This window comes from Salarias fasciatus, unplaced genomic scaffold (genome assembly GCF_902148845.1).
Source record: "Salarias fasciatus unplaced genomic scaffold, fSalaFa1.1, whole genome shotgun sequence".
Lineage (NCBI taxonomy): Eukaryota > Metazoa > Chordata > Actinopteri > Blenniiformes > Blenniidae > Salarias > Salarias fasciatus.
In genome coordinates, this window is record NW_021941232.1 from 141,400 (window position 1) to 154,989 (window position 13,590).

The following is a 13,590-nucleotide window of genomic DNA, read 5'->3' on the forward strand; positions in this document are numbered from 1 at the left end:
TCTGAACAGACTATAGGTGCATTGGGTGGCCTCCAGCAACAACCAATCAGGATGGACTTGATGTGTGGCGACTGCACTTCCAACCACAGCGCTTCAACACCAATGCAACCAAGGTCGAGTCTAGTTCTAACTGGTATTTGATCCTGTACATAAAAAGCCACCCCACCACCTGTTATATTTCTGTCACATCTGTACATCAGGGATCCGTTTACATGCAAAAATGCTGTCCTCTGAGGCTGTCCTCCAGCCTGTCCCCAGCCTGTCCTCCAGCCTGTCCTCCAGCCTGTCCTCCAGCCTGTCCTCTGAGGCTGTCCTCCAGCCTGTCCCCAGCCTGTCCTCCAGTCTGTCCTCCAGCCTGTCCTCCAGTCTGTCCTCCAGCCTGTCCTCCAGCCTGTCCTCCAGCCTGTCCTCCAGCCTGTCCTCCAGCCTGTCCTCCAGCCTGTCTCCAGCCTGTCCTCCAGCCTGTCCCCAGCCTGTCCTCCAGTCTGTCCTCCAGCCTGTCCTCCAGCCTGTCTCCAGCCTGTCCTCCAGCCTGTCCTCCAGCCTGTCCTCCAGCCTGTCTCCAGCCTGTCCTCCAGCCTGTCCCCAGCCTGTCCTCCAGTCTGTCCTCCAGCCTTTCCCCAGCCTGTTTCCAGCCTGTCCCCAGCCTGTCTCCATCCTGTCCCAGAAGTCCCTGCAGGTTGATTGCAGCCGGTGAGTTCCCGGGAGGAAACCTGCAGAAACAGGGTCAGGGTTTCGGAGGGTTCCTCTCTGGTTCTTGTTCTGCGGATCGGAACTTGTTTAGTCCTGCTCCCTGTTGCTTTGAGTCCCGGTTCTGACGTTCCAGCAGGTTCCTCTGTGGTTCCTCTGTTGCGTCTGCCGTCTGGCCGTCCTGCTTCTCGGTTCCTCTCCTGTTCTGGTGTCTGGAGCAGCAGAACGTCTGGAGGTTCCAGCCGTCCTGCGGTTCCTGACTCTGACGGTGAGGTTCTCCTCCAGGTGAGACTGTGGTACGATAAAGTCGGTCATCAGCTGATCGTCACGGTTCTTGGAGCTAAAGAACTTCCTGTTCGGGACGACGGTCGGCCGAGGAATCCTTATGTGAAGATCTACTTCCTGCCTGACAGAAGGTACCGCAGAGGACCAATCAGAGCAGAGGAGGTTCAGCAGTGGTCTGTGATTGGCCGTTTACGGGTCCCTCTTGTCCACGCAGTGATAAAAGTAAACGCAGGACGAAGACGGTGAAGAAGTCTGTGGAACCTCGGTGGAACCAGACCTTCATGTTCTCTCCGGTGCAGCGGCGGGAGTTCCGGGACCGGACGCTGGAGCTGACGGTCTGGGACCAGGCCCGGGTCCGGGAGGAGGACAGCGCCTTCCTGGGAGAGGTGAGCAGCGCATGGAGTGAGACGTGCAGTGAGACACAGTGAGACACTGAGTGAGACTGAGAGAGACACTGAGTGAGTTAGAGTGACAGTGTGACATTGAGTGATATATTGAGTGAGACACAGAGTGAGTCACTGAGTGATATATAGAGTGAGACACAGTGAGTCTGAGTGAGACATTGAGTGATATATTGAGTGAGACACAGAGTGAGTCACAGAGTGAGACAGAGTGAGACTGAGAGAGCGAGACATTGAGTGAAATATTGAGTGAGACACAGAGTGAGTCACTGAGTGATATATAGAGTGAGACACAGTGAGTCTGAGTGAGACATTGAGTGATATATTGAGTGAGACACAGAGTGATATATAGAGTGAGACACATAGTGAGTCTGAGTGAGACATTGAGTGATATATTGAGTGAGACACAGAGTGATATATAGAGTGAGACACATAGTGAGTCTGAGTGAGACATTGAGTGATATATTGAGTGAGACACAGAGTGAGTCACAGAGTGAGACAGAGTGAGTGAGACATTGAGTGATATTTTGAGTGAGATACAGAGTGAGACACTAAGTGATGTATAGAGTGAGACACAGAGTGAGATACATAGTGAGACTGAGTGAGAGAGTGATACATTCAGTGATATACTGAGTGAGACACAGTGAGACAGTGAGATATTAAGTGATATATTGAGTGAGACAGAGTGAGACATTGAGTGAGACACTGAGTGAGACAGAGTGAGACATTGAGTGAGACACTGAGTGAGACAGAGTGAGGCTGAGTGAGTGATATATTGAGTGAGACACCAAGTGAGACACTGAGTGATATATTGAGTGAGACAGAGTGAGATATAGAGTGAGATACAGAGTGAGACTGAGTGAGACACGGAGTGAGACAGGGTGCTTCCTTGTTGGTTTCGTCAACGTTCTCCATAAGTTCTGCTGGATCGTCCTGGTCACAGCCAGAGGTTCCACAGTGTTCCTCAGCTCTGCCATGGGTTCTCCGTGCTGCAGGTGCTCATCGAGCTGGACTCTGCTCTGCTGGACGATCAGCCTCACTGGTACAAACTGCAGGTGCATGATGGGACGTCGCTGCCGCTGCCCAGCGCCTCCCCCTACCTGCAGAGGAGAGGACTGCAGGCCGAGCTCACCCAGAGCGGGAGGAGGCTGCCGAGTGAGAACACACACACACTCACACACACACACACACACACACACACACACACACACACACACACACACACACACACACACACACACACACACACACACACTCACTCACACGTGCGTCTTCATGCTGCTGACTCTGCTTTTCTTCTGTTCATATGCCAGACAAAGGTCTGTACTACAGCCCAGGTAAGCAGACCTGTGTGTGTGTGTGTGTGTGTGTGTGTGTGTGTGTGTGTGTGTGTGTGTGTGTGTGTGTGTGGTTTGATCAGAATGTTTGCGGTCTACAGGCTCTCAGAGGATCAGCGACAGCGACTTCTCAGATTTTGACTGTGAAGACGGCATTGGTGTGATTTCAGGTGAACTCCAGATCCCATCATGCATTGCAGGCACAGTCGTGGACTCACAGTCCCTCCAAGTTAAATACAACTCATTGTAATGAGTTCTGATCAGATCTTTGATCCAGTCCTGGTCCAGTGAGACGTGGGAGGCGGCTTCAGTCTTCACTCTTTGCAGACTGCCGGCTGAATGGGCGGGACTTCCACGGCTCCACGCTCTCCGTGCCGGAGCAGGTCATCCAGTCGTCCAATCACTGTTCTCGACACGACGCGGTCAGGATGCGGCCGCGGTCGCCGAGTCAGCCGCCTCTTCACAGGTGGGCTGGTGGCTGAGACACACTCCACCTGTCCTCATGTCTTCAAACGGACACTGCTTCCTCCACACAACAGGGACAAACTTCCACATTCCATGTTGACTTCTGGCCCGTGTGTGACCTCTGACCTTTTGACCTGTGACCTCTCGTTGCCAGTGCTAACAATCTGTACCCGCTGTACAGAGAAGATGCCGTTCGACTGTTACGAGGCTCCAAACTAAGCCGGGCGTACTCCGACGCCGGGCAGTACAGCAGCTGGGACAGGTAACCAATGAAAGCCCAGTCCCTGACCCGGGTCTGCCGGAGAACCGGCCAATCCCCTGTCAGACTGAACGCCAGCCAATCAGCTGTCAGACTGAACGCCAGCCAATCAGCTGTCAGACTGAACGTCAGCCAATCACCTGTCAGACTGACTGTCAGCCAATCAGCGGCTGGCTGGGTTTCAGTCACACCTGTACAGCCAAGCAGACAGGTGAAGCCCACCCCTTCTCTGCAGTCGCCAATCAGACAACAGCTCTGAACCTGGACCCGGGTCTGGACTGGAGCCGGCTCTGGTGTTTGTTGATGTTGACCTTCATGGCCTCTGACCTCTGACCTCAGTCACTGAGCAGGAACTAAAGGATCCTGATTACAATCCACCTGGACCTGACAACACGAGTGTTCACAGACAATGGTCCACAGTAGCGTTGACAGACAATGGCCATGTTTCCATGGCCACATATAATGGGACTGTAGGCAAAGCGGATTGTAAAGGTTCATATGAACACTGATCCGCTTCACTCGGAGCGGATTGTATTTCTGATCCCATTGTTCCAGGTGGTCTACGCCGGTCCATAATCTGCTCCGTTTTTCATATAAACAGATCCTAACAGTGGAGTCAATTAAACAGGGATTATTTGTTCTGCGTGATGACGTGACAGGAAACAGGAAACAGGAAGCAGGAAACAGGAAGCAGGAAACAGGAAGCAGGAAAGTCAAAAGCCAGCAGCAGAGCTGGACGGTGCTGAGAAACACTTTCTAATCAAACCCTGAGAGAAGAAACGTTGCAGAGCAGAGGTGGAGCCGGGTGTTGAAAGAGCTCGGTGGTAGACTGCCAGCGGACCGCCGCCCGGTGTGACGGATGAACTGGTTGCCATGGTAATGAGTGACGGTTCCTGTAAACACGCTGGAAGCAGCAGATGTTAGAATCAGACTCACTAAAGACTCTGAACTGATAAATTTACTGGAGCTGTAGAGAACCGGCGTCACTAGAACCTCTACAAGGTTCAGGTTCAACACCTGTTGGTCACCAGTTAACACGGACACCAGTTCATCTGGAACACCGGCAGGCGGGGCGGAGCCTCGGTGCTCAACACGTGGTGCTGGGCGGGGAGGGGCTCTCTGAGCAGTGCCTCCTGGAGACGATGGAACGTTATCGATCAGAGATCCAGCAGGTAGAAACTCTCTGCTCGGAGCCGAGGACGGCTGCTGCTCAGAGAAAGACCAGGAAGGTCTGCAAGAGACTCTGTCCTCATGTCACAGGGCACGTATGATCCACTTTACCGGGACCCTGGAGAACCAGGACCCTGGAAAACCGGGACCCTGGAGAACCACGATTCACTGTGAATCACTTTGTCTGCTGTCTATGTTTACACGAGCGTTTAACACGATTGTTTTCAGTCAGATTGAAAAAAGACCCTGGAATCTGGACAGTGGTTCATAGTAGCATTGACAGACAATGGTTCACAGTGGTGTTCACAGACAGTGGTTCACAGGAGTGTTGTCAGATGATGGTCGCACACACACACCATTCCTGTGCTACACTGTGACTAGTGTCGTACAGGAACCCTAATAATCTAATATGGATTTAATGAAAGTGGAGTGATGGTGTAGCTGTAGTGTGAGTGAATGTGTATTACTGGTGAAGTCCAGTTGTAATGTGAGTACATCTGTAGAGTAGCGGTGTAGTATTAGGGTAGTGCAGGTCTCTGAATATCTCTTGTTTTATGCAGGAGACCGGTGAGAAGGATGTCTTACACCAATTCTCTCGATTCTCAAGAGAGGTACAGTCACAACCGCAGTAGCTTTAGCTGTAGCAGCACGAGGAACAGTGTTGGCACTAGAGTGGTTGTAGTGGTGGTGTTGGTAGTAGAGTGGTTGTAGTGATGGTGTTGGCAGTGAAGTGGTTGTAGTGACGGTGTTGGCAGTGGAGTGGTTGTAGAGATGCTGTTGCAGTGGAGTGGTTGTAGTGACGGTGTTGGCAGTGGAGTGGTTGTAGTGACGGTGTTGGCAGTAGAGTGGTTGTAGTGACGGTGTTGGCAGTGGAGTGGTTGTAGTGATGCTGTTGCACTGGAGTGGTTGTAGTGATGCTGTTGGCAGTGGAGTGGTTGTAGTGATGCTGTTGCAGTGGAGTGGTTGTAGTGATGCTGTTGCAGTGGAGTGGTTGTAGTGACGGTGTTGGCTGTGGAGTGGTTGTAGTGACGGTGTTGGCAGTGGAGTGGTTGTAGTGACGGTGTTGGCAGTGGAGTGGTTGTAGTGACGGTGTTGGCAGTGGAGTGGTTGTAGTGACGGTGTTGGCTGTGGAGTGGTTGTAGTGACGGTGTTGGCAGTGGAGTGGTTGTAGTGATGGTGTTGGCAGTAGAGTGGTTGTAGTGACGGTGTTGGCAGTGGAGTGCTTGTAGTGACGGTGTTGGCTGTGGAGTGGTTGTAGTGATGCTGTTGCGGTGGAGTGGTTGTAGTGATGCTGTTGCAGTAGAGTGGTTGTAGTGACGGTGTTGGCAGTAGAGTGGTTGTAGTGACGGTGTTGGCTGTGGAGTGGTTGTAGTGATGCTGTTGCAGTGGAGTGGTTGTAGTGATGCTGTTGCAGTAGAGTGGTTGTAGTGACGGTGTTGGCAGTAGAGTGGTTGTAGTGACGCTGTTGGCAGTGGAGTGGTTGTAGTGACGGTGTTGGCAGTGGAGTGGTTGTAGTGACGGTGTTTGCTGTGGAGTGGTTGTAGTGACGGTGTTGGCAGTGGAGTGGTTGTAGTGACGGTGTTGGCTGTGGAGTGGTTGTAGTGACGGTGTTGGCAGTGGAGTGGTTGTAGTGACGGTGTTGGCAGAAGAGTGGTTGTAGTGACGGAGTTGGCAGTGGAGTGGTTGTAGTGACGGTGTTGGCAGTGGAGTGGTTGTAGTGACGGTGTTGGCTGTGGAGTGGTTGTAGTGACGGTGTTGGCAGTAGAGTGGTTGTAGTGACGGTGTTGGCAGTGGAGTGGTTGTAGTGACGGTGTTGCAGTGGAGTGGTTGTAGTGATGGTGTTGGCAGTGGAGTGGTTGTAGTGACGGTGTTGGCAGAAGAGTGGTTGTAGTGACGGTGTTGGCAGTGGAGTGGTTGTAGTGACGGTGTTGGCAGTGGAGTGGTTGTAGTGATGGTGTTGGCAGTGGAGTGGTTGTAGTGACGGTGTTGGCAGTGGAGTGGTTGTAGTGATGGTGTTGGCAGTGGAGTGGTTTACTGCATGTTCAATCTTTCGTCCATTTGTCAAAATGTCCCTGATCTGAAAACCAATTCACTCTCAATGGATGGCTGAGCTTCTGGCAGCCGTTCAGTTTGTGTGTGTGTGTGTGTGTGTGTGTGTGTGTGTGTGTGTGTGTGTGTGTGTGTGTGTGTGTGTGTGTTCGTAGCAGTGTTACTAGAGGTGAGAGGATTCGTTGCAGTACTAGTAGTATTTGTACACTGACCCTTCAGAGTTGAAGAAATCTGATTTAACTTTGCTTATTTGTGAAAAGATATTTAAACCTCACCATGAGTGGGAGCTTTGAGGACTACAGGTGAGTGCTGTGCATTGTGGGTAATGTATTGGCACAGGCTCCCACTGTAACGAGGGACTGAGAAGTCTTTGTGTTCTTCAGTCAGGACTTCATTCCAGACTTCCCCTACCAGCCAGAAGCCTTGGACCAGGAGCTGCTCAGGTGGGCCTCACACCCCTTTCTCTCCCAGCATGCTTTGCTCTGGGGCCTTCTGGAAAACAGTGCTGACCTCTGCACTGTTTCACCTCCTTCACTGCTCTACACTTCCCAGCATGCAGCTCTCCACATGTGACTTGGACCCAGTCACCATGGAGATGCAGCAAGTGATGGTTGTAGTGGTGACTGGCAAATACAACAGGGGAACGGACCGGAGGGACGGAGGGGACGGAGGGGACGGAGGGGACGGATGGGACGGATGGGACGGAGGGGACGGAAGGGACGGATGGGACGGAGGGGACGGAGGGGACCTAGAGGGGACAGAGGGGACGGAGGGGACAGAGGGGACGGAGGGGACAGAGGAGACGGAGGGGACCTAGAGGACTGAGAGGACAGAGGGGATGGACGGGACGGAGGGGACGCAGGGGACAGAGGGGACAGAGGGGACGGACGGGACGGAAGGGACAGAAGGGACGGAGGGGACAGAGGGGACGGAGGGGACAGAGGGGACGGAGGGGACGGAGGGGACAGAGGGGACGGAGGGGACAGAGGAGACGGAGGGGACCTAGAGGACTGAGAGGACAGAGGGGATGGACGGGACGGAGGGGACGCAGGGGACAGAGGGGACAGAGGGGACGGACGGGACGGGGGTCCTGAAACCGTACTGACTGCTAATGAAGAGATTTTCCTTTCGTATGAATTCGTTGGTTCTTCATGGTTGGTTCAAAGATCTTTCCTGAAGTGTTGGGCGGTGGCAGCGGAGGCTCCGGCCGGTCATGTCAGAATTCGTGTTCATCCCCATTTTTAAAAAGAGGAACAACTTTGGCTATTTTCATTTTTTCAGGAAAAGTTCTGGTTTTTAAAGACAGATTACAAATGTATGCGAGTGGTTCAATGACTGACTCAAGGATCTTCTTTATAACCGACATGTCTGATCCCTCACAGTCACATGATCTTTTATTCCCAAAGTTCTTCACTATTTTCCTGATCTCATCTGTTTCCACGTTCACAATAAAAATACCATTTAGAATTTTTAAATCCCTGCTGAAGACGCACCTCTTTTCTCGGGCCTTCAGCTCGGCCCTACCTTGTCTTTAGTCTTTTTTGTGTTTGATTTTGAGATTTATTTTACTGATTGTTGATTAATTTTGACTTTTCGCCTCTTATGGCTGCTTTTGTTGTCTGCACTTTGTGAAGCTCTCTGGCTCAGCCGTCTGTGAATGTGCATAGAAATAAACTTGACTACTGACCCCTGGACAACCAGAGAGGACAGTAGACTCCGCCCCCTCACTCCAGGGTGTGGCATCACTCCAGGGTGTGGCATCACTCCAGGGTGGCACATCACGCCAGGGTGTGGCATCACTCCAGGGTGGCACATCACTCCAGGGTGTGGCATCACTCCAGGGTGGCACATAACTCCAGGGTGGCGCATCACTCCAGGGTGTGGCATCACTCCAGGGTGGCGCATCACTCCAGGGTGGCACATAACTCCAGGGTGTGGCATCACTCCAAGGTGGCGCATCACTCCAGGGTGTGGCATCACTCCAGGGTGGGACATCACTCCAGGGTGGCACATCACTCCAGGGTGTGGCATCACTCCAGGGTGGCGCATCACTCCAGGGTGGCACATAACTCCAGGGTGTGGCATCACTCCAGGGTGGCGCATCACTCCAGGGTGTGGCATCACTCCAGGGTGGCACATCACTCCAGGGTGGCGCATCACTCCAGGGTGGCGCATCACTCCAGGGTGGCACATCACTCCAGGGTGTGGCATCACTCCAGGGTGTGGCATCACTCCAGGGTGGCACATCACTCCAGGGTGGCGCATCACTCCAGGGTGGCACATAACTCCAGGGTGTGGCATCACTCCAGGGTGGCGCATCACTCCAGGGTGTGGCATCACTCCAGGGTGGCACATCACTCCAGGGTGGCGCATCACTCCAGGGTGGCGCATCACTCCAGGGTGGCACATCACTCCAGGGTGTGGCATCACTCCAGGGTGTGGCATCACTCCAGGGTGGCACATCACTCCAGGGTGGCGCATCACTCCAGGGTGGCGCATCACTCCAGGGTGGCACATCACTCCAGGGTGTGGCATCACTCCAGGGTGGCGCATCACTCCAGGGTGGGGCATCACTCCAGGGTGGCACATCACTCCAGGGTGGCACATCACTCCAGGGTGTGGCATCACTCCAGGGTGGCTCATCACTAGAGGGTGGCACATCACTCCAGGGTGTGGCATCACTCCAAGGTTGGCTCATCAATCCAGGGTGGCACATCACTCCAGGGTGTGGCATCACTCCAGGGTGGCACATCACTCCAGGGTGGCGCATCACTCCAGGGTGGCGCATCACTCCAGGGTGGCACATCACTCCAGGGTGGCGCATCACTCCAGGGTGGCGCATCACTCCAGGGTGGCACATCACTCCAGGGTGTGGCATCACTCCAGGGTGGCATATCACTCCAGGGTGGCACGTCACTCCAGGGTGGCGCATCACTCCAGGGTGGCACATAACTCCAGGGTGTGACATCACTCCAGGGTGGCGCATCACTCCAGGGTGGCGCATCACTCCAGGGTGGCGCATCACTCCAGGGTGGCACATCACTCCAGGGTTTGGCATCACTCCAGGGTGGCACATCACTCCAGGGTGGCGCATCACTCCAGGGTGGCGCATCACTCCAGGGTGGCACATCACTCCAGGGTGTGGCATCACTCCAGGGTGGCACATCACTCCAGGGTGGCGCATCACTCCAGGGTGGCGCATCACTCCAGGGTGGCACATAACTCCAGGGTGTGGCATCACTCCAGGGTGGCGCATCACTCCAGGGTGTGGCATCACTCCAGGGTGGCACATCACTCCAGGGTGGCACATCACTCCAGGGTGTGGCATCACTCCAGGGTGGCTCATCACTAGAGGGTGGCACATCACTCCAGGGTGTGGCATCACTCCAAGGTTGGCTCATCAATCCAGGGTGGCACATCACTCCAGGGTGTGGCATCACTCCAGGGTGGCACATCACTCCAGGGTGGCGCATCACTCCAGGGTGGCGCATCACTCCAGGGTGGCACATCACTCCAGGGTGGCGCATCACTCCAGGGTGGCGCATCACTCCAGGGTGGCACATCACTCCAGGGTGTGGCATCACTCCAGGGTGGCATATCACTCCAGGGTGGCACGTCACTCCAGGGTGGCGCATCACTCCAGGGTGGCACATAACTCCAGGGTGTGACATCACTCCAGGGTGGCGCATCACTCCAGGGTGGCGCATCACTCCAGGGTGGCGCATCACTCCAGGGTGGCACATCACTCCAGGGTTTGGCATCACTCCAGGGTGGCACATCACTCCAGGGTGTGGCATCACTCCAGGGTGGCACATCACTCCAGGGTGGCGCATCACTCCAGGGTGGCGCATCACTCCAGGGTGGCACATAACTCCAGGGTGTGGCATCACTCCAGGGTGGCGCATCACTCCAGGGTGTGGCATCACTCCAGGGTGGCACATCACTCCAGGGTGGCACATCACTCCAGGGTGTGGCATCACTCCAGGGTGGCTCATCACTAGAGGGTGGCACATCACTCCAGGGTGTGGCATCACTCCAAGGTTGGCTCATCAATCCAGGGTGGCACATCACTCCAGGGTGTGGCATCACTCCAGGGTGGCACATCACTCCAGGGTGGCGCATCACTCCAGGGTGGCGCATCACTCCAGGGTGGCACATCACTCCAGAGTGGCGCATCACTCCAGGGTGGCGCATCACTCCAGGGTGGCACATCACTCCAGGGTGTGGCATCACTCCAGGGTGGCATATCACTCCAGGGTGGCACGTCACTCCAGGGTGGCGCATCACTCCAGGGTGTGGCATCACTCCAGGGTGGCGCATCACTCCAGGGTGGCACATAACTCCAGGGTGTGACATCACTCCAGGGTGGCGCATCACTCCAGGGTGGCGCATCACTCCAGGGTGGCGCATCACTCCAGGGTGGCACATCACTCCAGGGTGTGGCATCACTCCAGGGTGGCATATCACTCCAGGGTGGCACATCACTCCAGGGTGGCGCATCACTCCAGGGTGTGGCATCACTCCAGGGTGGCGCATCACTCCAGGGTGGCACATCACTCCAGGGTGTGGCATCACTCCAGGGTGGCACATCACTCCAGGGTGGCGCATCACTCCAGGGTGGCACATCACTCCAGGGTGGCGCATCACTCTACTGCATAACGTCCAGAGTTTTGGAGGGACAGAGCGACCAGACAGAAGATGATGATGCAGTCAGAGACGTGGAGACAGACTGAGACACACTCTGACGGACTGGATGGGACTCAGTGACTCAGAGACTCAGAGACAGAGACAGAGACAGACAGACTGTCAGTGACCTTTAGAGACTGACGGACAGATCAGGAAGACAGACAGACTGATTCAGATCAGAAAGCCTGTGGACTCAGAGAGCTGAGGACAGGCCTGGAGAGACAGCAGCAGATTCAGACAGACCAGAGAGACGTGCACAGACCTGGACAGACCGGGTCAGGTCAGTAGTTTGATTCCGGTGTTTTGGTCTCCGTCAGGGTGAATGCATGCAGTGGATCCACCCTGACGAGTCCAACGGGGACACCGGTCTGTGGCCGTCGTGGACGCCAGCTGCCCATCGTCCCACCCAGAGGAGCAGAAGGTACGTCTGTGAGCCACCTGTCAGCTGGGTCCTCCGGTCAGCAGGTCGGGACACGTCCAGGTCCGCCAGCCTCATGTTTCCTCTGCTTGGTGTGATGTGGTGTCTCAGACGGAGGACAGTCCTGCGAGCTGAAGCAGACAGGGTGGGACAGTGATCAGAACGGTGTGTGTGTGTGTGTGTGTGTGTGTGTGTGTGTGTGTGTGTGTGTGTGTGTGTGTGAGTGTAGTTGTGTGAGTGTAGTTGTGTGAAGGTCGGTCCCAGTCATCTGCTGTGAGTCCAGAAAAAACAACCTGAGGTTTTGAAGGCCTCGTTACCCTCTGACTCGGCTGAAAACTGGTAACCATGGTAACTCCTGTCACCGTCGTACATCGTAGTTCTTCACTGGGACGAGAGAACATGGTGAATGTTTTTATTTCAGCCAGTCAGCTGAAACTGCAGGGAACTCTGGATGGGGTTCTTGGGGTTCTTGAGCATTCGAAGGATCTGAGATCCAAGAGAAAACTGTTTGGTCTGAATCACATTGGAAGAGCTTCTGGCTGTTTGCTCTGTTCTGTGGGGTCAGCAGAACCACAGCTGACGGTGTTCTAGGGTGGAGGGTGGAGGGTGAAGGGTGGAGGGTGAAGGGTGGAGGGTGAAGGGTGGAGGGTGGAGGGTGGAGGGTGGAGGGTGAAGGGTGGAGGGTGGAGGGTGGAGGGTGGAGGGTGGAGGGTGAAGGGTGGAGGGTGGGGTTGATGCTGTCTGCCTGTTGCTCTCGGGTCTCTGGTTTGGGGTCTCTGGTATCTGTTCTCGGGTCTCTGGTCTCCGGTCTCGGGTCTTGGATCTCGGGTCTCGGGTCTCGGGTCTTGGCTCTCGGGTCTCTGATCTCTGGTCTCAGGTCTCAGGCCTCGGGTCTCGGCTCTCGGGTCTCGGGTCTCGGTTCTCGGGTCTCGGGTCTCTGGTCTAGGGTCTCTGGTCTCTGGTCTCTGGTCTCTGGTCTCGGGTCTCGGGTCTCAGGTCTCGGATCTTGGCTCTCGGGTCTCTGATCTCGGTTCTCGGGTCTCGGGTCTCTGGTCTAGGGTCTCTGGTCTCTGGTCTCTGGTCTCTGGTCTCTGGTCTCAGGTCTCGGATCTTGGCTCTCGGGTCTCTGATCTCTGGTCTCAGGTCTCAGGCCTCGGGTCTCGGCTCTCGGGTCTCGGGTCTCGGTTCTCGGGTCTCGGGTCTCTGGTCTAGGGTCTCTGGTCTCTGGTCTCTGGTCTCGGGTCTCGGGTCTCGGGTGTCGGGTCTCAGGTCTCGGGTCTCGGGTCTCTGGTCTCGGGTCTCTGGTCTTGGGTCTCTGGTCTTGGGTCTCGGGTTTCGGGTGTCGGGTCTCAGGTCTCGGGTTTCGGGTCTCTGGTCTCGGGTCTCTGGTCTTGGGTCTCTGGTCTTAGGTCTCGGGTCTCGGGTCTCTGGTCTCAGGTCTCTGGTCTTGGCTCTCGGGTCTCGGGTCTTGGCTCTCGGGTCTCTGGTCTTGGGTCTCGGGTCTCGGGCCTCGGGTCTCTGGTCCCGGGTCTCGGATCTTGGCTCTCGGGTCTCTGGTCTCTGGTCTCGGGCCTCGGGTCTCTGGTCTTGGCTCTCGGGTCTCTGGTATCGGGTCTCTGGTCTCGGGTCTCAGGTCTCAGGCCTCAGGTCTCGGGTCTTGGCTCTCGGGTCTCGGGTTTTGGCTCTCGGGTCTTGGGTCTCTGGTCTCGGGTCTCTGGTCTCGGCTCTCGGGTCTCTGGTCTCGGGTCTCAGGTCTCGGGCCTCAGGTCTCGGGTCTCTGGTCTCGGGTCTCAGGTCTCGGGCCTCAGGTCTCGGGTCTCTGGTCTCGGG

At 55.4% G+C, this 13,590-nt stretch overlaps 1 pseudogene; it reads left to right on the forward strand.

Moving 5' to 3' along the window:
• The window catches only part of LOC115384386 (regulating synaptic membrane exocytosis protein 2-like), a 50,166-nt pseudogene that overhangs the window by 17,409 nt on the left and 19,167 nt on the right, over positions 1–13,590 (forward strand).